At 44.1% G+C, this 12,124-nt stretch overlaps 1 pseudogene; it reads left to right on the forward strand.

The window, feature by feature from the left end:
- Positions 1–305: 305 nt before the first annotated feature.
- LOC142789777 (uncharacterized) overlaps positions 306–12,124 on the forward strand; it is a 105,927-nt pseudogene continuing 94,108 nt past the window's right edge.

The raw sequence follows: 12,124 nt of genomic DNA on the forward strand, positions 1-12,124 counted from the left end.
TTTGCCAGTTCTACGAGTCGGCATTCGAAAATCACTCTGTGCAACAAAACTGGTCATTACATCCGGACAAAATGAATGTTTTAGCCGATAAGTATATTCCTGACGTCACTATGCCTTCTAACCACCATAAACCATGGTTCACAAAAACCCTCAAAACGCTTGAGAATAGGAAGCGGTTCCTTCGCTCTGCGAAGCTTAAACCAAATGCAGCTTCGTAGAATAAATACTATAAAGCTGAACGCGCGTATCTCAGGGCAGTTCGTGAACGTAAACATTCCTTCTTTCACTCTGACATTATCCGCATGATGGCAGATGAACACCGTAAATTCTGGCAGACCATTAACCCTGAGCCCAACGACGCTATCCCCATATGCAATGATCAAGGTGATATCCTTTGTGATTCGGAGTTTGCTAATGCATTCAACGCAGCATTTTCATCCGTTTTTACAATTGAATCATATGCCCCCCCTGTCTGAGTGTTCTACTCCTACCACGTCAACAATGCTGACTACAAACTGTTTGGCCGAAGACGTAGCATCAATCATTGATAGAGTGAAGGTCTCTTCATCTGCAGGTGTTGATGATATCGCCACTAAACGGTTGAAAAACACTAAACACATTTCTGCTGCACTCTTAACCTTGCTCTTCTCACAGTCTTTCTTTACAAGCACCCTATTAAACGAATGTAATGTGAACAAGGTCGTTTCTGTTTACAAATCTGGTAACAGAGTTTCACCATTAAACTACCGGCCCATCTCCATAGCCAGTATACCATGCAAAATTATGGAGCATAGCGAGTACACTAACATAATGGACTTCCTCATTTCAAACAGTTTTTTTCATTCATCGCAGCATGGTATTCGCAAGGGGCTGTCTTGCGAGACTCAGCAGCTCGTCTTGCGAGACAAAATTATAGATACTAACACACAGGTAGATGCAATATTCCTCGACTATGCCAGAGTGTTCAAGAAAGTACCTCATCGACGCCTACTAATAAAGCTGTCTCATTTAGGGTTGCATCCAGATGTCATACAGTGAATCCATTAATTCCTTACTAACCGATTCCAGCGTGTGTGCATCAATAACACGACCTCGAGCCCTGTTCCCGTATCCTCCCGCGTCCCCCATGGCTCTGAACTAGGTTCCCTATTGTTCCTCATATACAATGATCTGCTATTAGCTGTTTCTTGCTCTATTCGCATGTTCCCAGACCATTGCTTCATTTGCCAATCAGTAACTAATATCTCCGATTAAACTCAGCTGCGGAGTAGTGTATCTGCTATCCTAAACTGGTGCTGTTGCTGACTAATGGTTCTTAACCCCAGTAATTGTAAAGCAATGTCTTTCAACCATTCACGTAGCCCTCTCTTCTATCCGTACGAAATAGCTAGCAGTCGTGTTGAACAAGTTAGCACTTATAAATATCTCAATGTCACTATCTACAACGACGTTAACTGGTTTCCGCATGTGCCCAACATCATCACATCCTCTAAAAAACTTTAGGCTTTCTTAGGCATCATCTACCAAACGCCCCTCCTCATGTTAAACTCATTGCCTACAAGACTTTAATTAATAAAAAATGAATCCGCTTCCGCAGTCCGGAACCCTCATCATTGTTACCTCAGAGATGCACAAGAGAGGGCACAGAACCGTGTCATCAGGTTTATTCACTCATCATAATCATACAACGTAAACATACCCTCACTAAAAGTGGAATCAGGTCTGCCCTTCCTTTACGATCATCATCGCATTGCCAGCCGATCTCTACTACACAAAATGTACTACAGCTCACTCAATCAGACCCCTTACTTTTCACCACCAGCTCGTGTATGTCTTCGTACGAGCAATTCCTTAAGCGTAGCTCGCCCACAAACCCGCACTGTCACCTTCTTGTCTTATTTTCCCCATGCCCCATTCTAGACTGGAACGGCCTTTTCTACGCAATCGTCGCCATCACCAACCCAGAAGTTTTCATTGAAGCTGTAAGAGCTAGTTTTTCATCCAGAATGGTCAGGTTTCATGCATTCTACTCCCACTCCTTATGTATTGCCCCTACATGGGACCTTTAAAAAGTTAAGTAAAAGTGAAACCTATGAAAGATGATTTTCTAAGAAAAATGATTCATTCATCCAGATAATTCAGTGGCGGACGAAGAACTTCAAGAACAGTTCACTTCTGTATCCTTTGTAAATGCTGGAAAATGCAGGCGCAGGATTATGTCACATGTACTAATGAGCATAAGTCAACACTGATAATAAACAAAAACATTTCAAGTAGGAGAACAAAGCATAATAAAAAAAATCACCGCCATCTTTATAAATTGAATGATGTCGCAGGAGCTCGGAGGTGCAGGGGGTGTTTCTTGGCGAGCATCATTTCTGTAGGAAGGCTCAATCGTTATCGAGCCAGTGCGTGATGCGCACTGAGAAGGAAGCATTGTTGGGAACGGTCCACAGCGCACAGTGCATGTTGTTGCCTCGTCATCCGGCACGTTGACCACTTGCCGCTTTATGCCATAATGACCACTCCCATGAGTCTAATGCCTAACACTCATAAATGGCAGTCGTGGAGCTATCAAGCCTACTTCAACGGGGTTCAGAGCCAGAAATTAAGTGGGCTTGAAAGGACATCGGCGCCTGTGCGTAACACTTATCATTGGGACTGGTCACGTGCTGTCGTGCCTACGAAGCGACAAAGACGAGGTGAACGTTGTCGCGAGGGGGCGAGTGCACGGGCCATCGAAAACCCACGTCTTGGATGGCGGCGTGCCATCTAGTACACGTTGTTGGAATCCCCAGAGAGGCAATCGGAGCGGCGACCTTGAGCGGCGAACGGAGAAGTGTACACTGTCAACACTGTTGTACACGCCGGTAGCCGGTGGACAAAGCACGAGCATAAGAAGCTTGCTGAGCAAGCTCCGAAAAAAAAATCGGCAGATCGCACGCGCTATAGAGAAATGTTTCGGCAGTGGTGGGAGTGGAGCACGACTGTCTCCGTGGCGCATTTGGCTAGCGCGATCGGCTGTTTACCGAAAGGTTGGAGGTTGCGCTATTTGGTTTGACGCGAAACATGTGGAGTGAAAGTGGCTGTGTTGCAATTTTTTTTATTGAGCGAGACAATATCATATGACGGTAAAGATATGTACTATTGCTGCACGCCAAGACATATGTTAAACAGTCGCATGTTTACTGTTGCGTAACAATCGCAACAGCAACGTGGGTATTAGCAACACCAGAAGCCGTAAGCTGATATGTAATGCTTGTGCCATGGAGGATGGCGGCACTAGACACTGCTAGATAAGTGCACTGCTGTGGATGGCGCTTCATTGCGATTTTCGTTAACCCGACAGGACAGCTGTATGATAGGAGCACCTATGTACTGCTTAAAAGATTCGATAGCGAGCACGACAACCACAATTGTAGTTTCACGAAGATTAGAGTCTATATACTTGAAAAGCAGTATCGGGTCCTGGAGTGACTCTGTGGTAAAGTACTTGATTGCCATGCCATATCTGGGGTTCGAATCCTGCGGGGCCCATGTTATTTATTCTATGTGTTTGCTGGGTTAACGCTGCCGATGCTGGCGTTTATGAGTGGAGCTCCATAGGGCAGACCTAGTCCAAAATAGCCGAAACAGAAACTGAACACCTGCAACATAGAAAAGAAAGACATGCGTGTAAATAACCGACTGTGTGTGTACTCAGCTATACGACATCAAAGTACATGATAACCCATGCTGTCTGTCTGCCCATACATGTGTACGTCCATCTCTACCTGTTGCATCTATCTTTCCATCCGTCAGTCCGTCCATCTTTGCGTCCATTCGTTCGTCCATGCGTGTGCCCACCTGTTCTTCCATCCATGCGTACATTGCTTCCTCTGTTCCTTCGTTATACAAGTTGATGACTTCAACGTATGTATTATGGAGCTTAGGTCCGATAGTTTTGCCCACTCGTCGGCATTCAATTCATGGCGATGCACTGACTTGTCTTCACACGCAAAATAAAACTACCAATCTCTGTGTACACGCTGTTCTTTGGTTGATATACACTGTCCATCAGTTTCAGTGCTTAGCACTTGACTACAGTTTATCTTAACCCAACATGACTCTGTATCTTAGGAGTACATAAGTAATGTTTTTAAAATTGAATAGCCATCACTTCATACTTAATTAACGCTTTAGAAACTTTACGGTTCATTTGAAAAGCAGTTGCGAGACCTATAGCTTTTCTGTAGAATACCTGTATATATTACACGAAAGGTACTCTATAAGGATCCACTATGTATGCTCCTCCCGCCTTCGTTGTACTGTTCATTGTACTTCGATCTTTCAAGCGCCAACTTGTTGAAACGAGTGCGAAAAATGTACATTCTATCGAATTCAAAAATATTTTTTTAACCTCAACTCTAAAACATTGGTGGTAAGCGCATGGTTATTAGGAAAAAGTACTTTTGTTCCATCTATTAATTAAAGTCTATGCATTGTGCCGCCACGAATAAACATTGTTTTGTTAGCCGTGAAGATGCCATTCAGCTTCGGGATGTCCTTCAGCGAGCTTTGAAAAAAGCGTTTCATCATTATTTCTCACACCATACGTTATCTTCTACCAGCACCGCTTGATGAGTACCGTATGATATAGTTTCTTCTCATAGGTATGCACAACTTATAGAAAACACGTGTGCAGGACCGCAATGCAGAACCCACTACCTCATCAAGCACACTTCATTCAAATGACTATTCACCTCAAGGACATTCATGATGGTTTAAGTTTTAGAACAAACTGGTACTCCTTCTTGATCATGTGTTTTGCCTCACCCCTGTATTGCTTGTATAACACGATGTAAAGAACTCTCGATGCAACGAATTCAAGCTGTGTTAGCCTTGAGTGTTAATTGGCAATGCTTAGGAGCTTATTGTCGCAATGAGATTGTACTTTTGTTTGCTTCATTTTGTCTTCATTACGCAAATACTTTATTAAACAAAAAAACAGCATGGCATGGTTTTGCGGTAGTATACTTGCTTGCGACGCAGAAGGTTGGGGTTTGATTCCTACTGAGACGCTGACATTTTTTTAATACGAAGCATTTCTTAGAGAACTTCAGCGACATTGAGCGTATCTATCTATCTATCTATCTATCTATCTATATATATATCTATCTATCTATCTATCTATCTATCTATCTATCTATCTATGTATCTATCTATATATCTATCTATCTATCTATCAATCTATCTATCTATCAATCTATCTATCTATCTATCTATCTATCAGCCGCCTACGACGTTAAGCTATCCTGGGCGTTTCCATAACGGTATCAATAATAAACTTGGTATGGCATAACATGACTGTATAAAGAACATATTTGTGTAGTCATAACATGAAAATAATGGCATGGATGTCATGAATGAGATAATTTACAGTTCATGATCCTGCAGCTCTTGCGGTGGTTTTATTTACATAGCACGTTGCGAAACTTGTATGGTATGACATCATTGAATGGCGAAAACAAGCGACAGACCCTAACATGAAAATTATGACATGCGTGTCTTTTAACAACATGACTACATGCCAAGCTCATGATGCGCTCGCAGCTGTTTCGCTAGCTCATATACCAAATTTTCTATTACGGTACGTGAATGGATGCCGACTGTATGAGACTGGTTCAAACATGATAATCTTGAAATGCGTGTCATGTAACAACATGACAACATCGCACGCTAATGATGCGCTGGCTACCGTTTCGCTAGCTTTACTTATACCGAATTTGGTATTACGGGACGTGAATGGATGGCGAAGGTATGATACTGGTGCAAACGTGATAAACATGAAATGCGTGTTATGTAACAACATGACTACATGCTACGCTCATGATGCGCTCGCCGTCATTTCGATCGCTTCACATGTACCAAACTTGGTAATACGTGACATGAATGGAGCAAATAGGTAAACGACACATACGAACATGATAATCACGAAATGCGTGCCATGTAACAACAAGACTACATGCCACACTCATGGTGCACTCGCGCTGTTTCGTTAGCCTCACACATGCCGAAATTTGGCATTACGTGACGTCAATGTAGTTGATGGATATGTGTAGTTTAATGTCCCAATGTACCACCATGTGATCATGAGAGATGCTGTAGTGGAGGACTCCGGAAAGTTAGACCACCTGGGGATCTTTAACCTGCACCCAAATCTGAGCACATGGGCCTACAACATTTCCGTCTCCATCAGAAACGCAGCCGCTGCAGCCGGAATTCAATCCCGCGACCTGCGGGTCAGCAGCCGAGTACTTTAGCCACTAGACCACTGCGGGCAGGCGTGACGTCAAGGCATGACGAAGGTATCTGACTGGTGTGAACGTGATATTCATGAGATGTGTGTCATGTGAGAAAGAGACTACATGCCATAGTCAAGGCCCCAATACATATCGACGTGACGTGGTACGCGTGCTCGCCGGTGTTCATTTCGACGCACCACGCCGGCGTTGCGACGCTAGGTGCCGGTCCAACGATATACTCGCAGGTGCGCGCCACGCGGCGTCGCTTTAAGTCATGCCCGTTTTGACCGCGTCCGGCGTCCCTCCGTCACGAAAAAAGGAAGACGCAGTGTTGTCTGGGTAACGAATCGGCGCTATCTTCACTCTGGTTGCTGTCGGGCAGCACCGATGGACGCTGGACGCGCCGGTCGTGCCTGCCGTGAGATGATAGAGTGCTCGCGTTTTGCTAACGCGTTTCGCCAGCGTGCGCGCGAGCGTGTCCGCTACTTTGGAGTATATTGGGCCCTTCATAATGCACTCGCGGTTGTTTTTCTAGCTCCACATATACCAGATTTGTTGTTAAGTGACGTCAAATAATGACAAAAGTATATGACCGGTGCAAAAATCATAATCCTGACACGCCTGTCATGCAAGAACATGACAACTTACCATGCTCACAGCGGGCTCGTGGTCATTACGCTAGCCCCACATATACAAAGTTTGGTATCACGTGACGTTATTAGATGACGAATGTAAACGACATATCCAAACATGATAATCATGACACGGAAGTCATGTACGGCATCATTTACCTCCACCTCGTAATGTTGTGCTGGATTTAAAATAACATATCAACCTTTCGTATTCGTGCTTCACATATCATCGATTCTCACTGTACGTGGAATCTGCCAACTTTTTCTCCAAGTCCGTGGGGTCAACGCTGCCGATGCAACCTTTTTTTGTAATTGCTTATCACTCACGCGTTAAAATCGTTAAATGAGTGTGTACAATCGCAGTTCCTGAGTAGATATGAAGTTTCAGTCACCTGTGACATATACCTGCCTACTGTTATGTGCCGCTGTCTGGAAGAAAGAGTTTCAACACAGTCGAAATTTGGGCTAGTTGGATATGCGTGGTATAACTGTCAGTTCAAGCGCATGAATAAACAGAAAGGAAGAGAGGACAAGCACTTTCTCGCAACTAAACTGTTTATTAGACAGGGCAGAATATATATACAGGCATTTAAAAACAACGCATGCGTGGGCAGGCAAAAAGGTACACCCGTGGCACATCTAGAAACACAGGGTAAAAGAAGACAGATTATCTAAGAACATAATCTAGAAAACCAAACTCTTTATCGTACAGCAAAACCGAAGGCTGGCTGACGCATTGTTCCCCTTTTTTTTCCTATGTAAAAAGCTTCTGTCAACTCACGAGTTAATTTATCTTTAGATTGAAAAGCCATTTCGGTATCCTGAAAAAAAGGATAACATCCGCACTCTCTGCAATGAGCCGCGAGAAGCGACTCTTTTACCCAGTGTTTCTCAATGTGCCACGGGTGTACCTTTTTGCCTGCACACGCATGCGTTGTTTTTCATAGCCTGTATATATAATTTGCCCTTTCTAATAAACCGTTTAGTTGCGAGAAAGCGCTTGTCCTCTCTTCCTTTCTGTTTATTCGTGCGCTTGAACTGACAGTTATACCAAGAAAGTGTTTGACGATGTACGCGACGAGATTGTGACATTCATGTCACGAACAGCAAGTCGTATTTGTCAAACTATCTTATCTTCTCAAAGTAATTTTCGTTTATCTCAAATTAGGAGCTGATCATGAGAGTACCCAGACGTAGGTGGTTAGGTAGAAACGTACATACGTAGATAGACGCTAAAGGTTCTTGCAGTACACAACGAAATGGTTTCCATTGAAACGAAAATCACAGCATATCTACGAAGTGATTGATGATGAGTGGGGCGAAGTGGCCTTCAGCTTCTCCGTCCATTTGTTCTTGCTTCCGTCCGTCCACGCCATCATCCATGCGTCCGTCCATGCATTCATTCATCTCTCCTTGCGTCAGTCCATCCGTCCATCCATGCGTACGTCCATCCGTCTGTCCATCCGTTCGTCCTTTCATGCGCGCCTCCCTCCGTTCGTCCGTCTGCTAGTCTGTCTGGCCGTCCGTCCATGCGTCCGTCCACGTGCCGCCATCGTACCGACATCGCTCATCTCGCATCCCCTTTGGCACATACCCATTCTAGAGCTGGTATGTGCCAAACGTGTCCCGCCGACAGACAGCGGACATTGCTCGACACTAAGAAGCATCGGCCCTAAAATCACAGCATATCTATGAGGTGAATAATGACGAGTGGGGCAAAGTGGACGGACGCATGGATGAATGCACGAATGGACAAACGCACAGATGAACGCACGGATTGACGGACGGATGGACAGATGGATCACGCATGGACGGACGCATAGACGAACGCAGGGATGGACGCACGAACGGATGAATGTACGAATAGGCGGATACACGGAACAACGATTGGACATTCGGATGGATGGACGAATGGATGCATGGACGGAAGAGCGGACGAACTGATGGACGCTTCGCCCAACTCATCATCATTCACTCCTTGGATATGCTGTGATTTTTATTAGTTATCATAGTACAAGTGACTTACGCTGGATCGTACCACTTGAGTTTTTCAGCGAATATACATTTCGGATGTGTACAAGTGCCACCCTCTACGGCAATTTACGAGAGGTGGCTAACGAATGGTGGCTACATACGATTATGACGAACACTTAGCCTTAAGAGGCTTTGTTCCTAAAAAAAACATTGGCATATTGCGCATGACACCAAGTGACACGTGAAAAGCAAAAAGCGAGGCCTTTCGCTTTCCTGAAAACAGGTCGCTGTTTTTGTGCTTCATCACAAGCAATCACATAGCACGAAGAATTCCTAACAAAGCGCGCACGCGTGTCGATTAACTTACCGTACAAAACATTTAAGTAATGCACTCACAATATCAAGCACCTTAAACCGTTGCTATGTGCGCCTAATGTCCTTGTATTTTTTTCATTCCTTCTTATTACACGCTTCCCGCGAAACACACTGCAGAACGATAACTGCAAGCGCCCGAGTGACAATACGGACGAGTCGACAGAAAACAGAAAAATTACCGTTCTGATTTCGTACTATGCCGAGGACGCAGCGTGCGCTTCCTCCTGCTGGGTAGTCGTGGCGGAATGTGCATTCGAGGCCCGATACGATCACGAAACGAACGCGCTCACCGTTTAGCGGTTCGCTGCCGTGAACAAAAAAGCGAAATTGGCGCTTTTATTGCGCACCACGTTAGCGAAGTAGATACGCACCAAATGTGATCAGACGGACAAGTATAAGCCGCGCACGGCAACACGTAATTTGACTTGCCGCTTTCACCTACAACAAAATGCCATGGCGTGCCTGCATTCAAATTTCATCACTTATTGTCACGGGGTTATTTTCAGTCGGACGTAACTCAGCGGCACCCTTTTGCGTGCTTCCGACTTCATTCTGAGCGCCAGAATTTGACTATAAAACATGTCTCAAATTACGGGATAACTGTGATAATATACGTGTTTTTACGTGCAATCACCAGGATGATTATGACAGACGCTGTCATGGAGGGCTACAGAAATGTCAACCTCTGGTGCTCCTTAACATGCGCTAACACCATACAGGCCTCGGTCATTTACCTTCCATCGGAACGTGACCATCGCGGCCTGGATCACATCAGCGACCTTCGGGTCTACAGTCGGACAACTGGACCACGGGTGACTGAATACGAATTTTCGGGACTTAGGAAAGAAGATGAGGTTTTCGTAAATTGTGAAGGGCTACAACTTTCACATGCAGGCAACTGCCCAGACGTAACTTCAGCAGTGCAAAGTAGATTTGAACCAGTACGTGGAGTTGCTCTGTAAAGTGTACCGATACTTTACTCTCACACGTTGTTGTAACAAACCATATGCACTTTCTAAACAAAAAAAACACTTCTAATGTATATGTATAGAGAATAACACCTCGTGTGTTTTATTTATTCTGGAAGCAGTATGTTGCAGCATTTAGAACCAGTTGGGAAGTGGGTATAAGCTCCTAAAACGAACACTAGTGGCGCGGCTATGGGGGGAAGCGTCGTCACGCAAAAACTCGCTTGCTTCACGGCCGAGTCTCCCCATTTTCTGCGCCCACAATGTGCCAGCCCTCATGCAATATACGGTGGTGATAACTGCCCATTGCTGCGATGCAAATCTACCAAGTTAGAAGGCGGTCGTTAACACTGCTTGTGAAAGTTTAGTGAACAGAAAGTTGCGATAATCTGACGGGCAAACTCTCGTCTAAACGGGAGAGTCGCTGTGCAAATGGTTCTACAATACAGCAAGGTATTTGTTGTTTTCAGCGTTTACGCCAAGAAATTAGTGCTGAAAAGCTTTACGCTGATGATTATAACTCCATTACAACTTGGCGTACAATATGTGGTTACAGTACAGGACATGGACAAAAGAGAAGAACGATGACACAGAAGCTTTTTTTTTACTTACCTGTTCTGTATACTGCTGAGACCCCCAATTTCGCATTCAAAATTACTTGTTACCAACTAGACCAAGTGGTTATTTTTTTACTATCCAATTGATTTTCCTACTTCACCTCATTTTGTATCAAAGCATTGACGGTATATATCAACACGTGCTCAGTTCTCCATAAACAGGCAGTGCACCAAACCCTGACACACGTAGCTATCGGGATACAGGCAGCCAATCATCAAACCATGTCTTCTTGAGTGTGAGGCTCTTCAATGCGCATATATCTGGCATCAAATTAGTTTGCTTTGAGTCGCAATATGTTTTCGGCCATCCTACCTTATTCGCATGAAAACCACTGAAGCACACTCATGTGAAACCGCTCGGCTGTGGTGGTCGCATTCCACAGAAAACGCAGTGATAGGGGCACATGCAATCGTGGTGTCAGTTAATGCTAAAGAACATCATATGATCAAAATTTCCAGAACCTTCCACTACGACAAATCTCATAATTATGTGAAGGTTTCGGAGTCGAAGTTCCACAAGGCTTCGATATAACACACCCGGATACTAAACAAAAAAACAGAAAGCTTCGAGGTATCATGCGGATATTGCGTGCTAAAACTCACATGCATTATGCTGCCCAAATACTTCAAAATATTTTGTTGCCTGCGTTGCTAATATTAAAAAACAGCAAGCTGCACATCTGTAGTGATAGCGCAGATTGAGCTACGTGTGAGCCGGGTCATATGAATGATGCCAGCGTGACTGCCTCAGCAAAATATCGTCTGCAACACCACACAGTACTAAGAGCTGCTGACAGTGAGGTTCATTAGGGCATGGTAAGCGTCTTGATTCACTTAAGACATTTATATTCGAATTTAAGTTAAAGAACATAGAAACACCGTTTATAGTTATTTGTGCAGACTTCCTTATTTCAAACAGTATTTTGCTTAATTGATCTGGTCGAAAGCCATTTTGTACCAAATACATATGTCAAAATTTGATTTCGTGTTACCAAAAAGGCAGGATTGAATTAATGCCGGTGCCTACATTCCATGCCGTCCAGGTGAAACGATGATATACTGAACTTCATTAATTGTGTGACAAACCTAGGTCTCATAAGTAAAAGAGAAAAGCTGACTGCTGAGAGAAATGCTTCTAACAGTATGTTACCTTATAATTACAGAGTTCAGCTTGTAAAGCTTGTCAGAATCGAGAGAGGTTACATAAAGCTCATGACTCTTTATCAAAAAGTTCCAGTCATCTCCTCATTGCCGTTGGACCTCTTAGTTTAGGA

The sequence above is a fragment of the Rhipicephalus microplus genome, chromosome 2 (assembly GCF_043290135.1).
Source record: "Rhipicephalus microplus isolate Deutch F79 chromosome 2, USDA_Rmic, whole genome shotgun sequence".
In the NCBI taxonomy this organism is placed as follows: domain Eukaryota; kingdom Metazoa; phylum Arthropoda; class Arachnida; order Ixodida; family Ixodidae; genus Rhipicephalus; species Rhipicephalus microplus.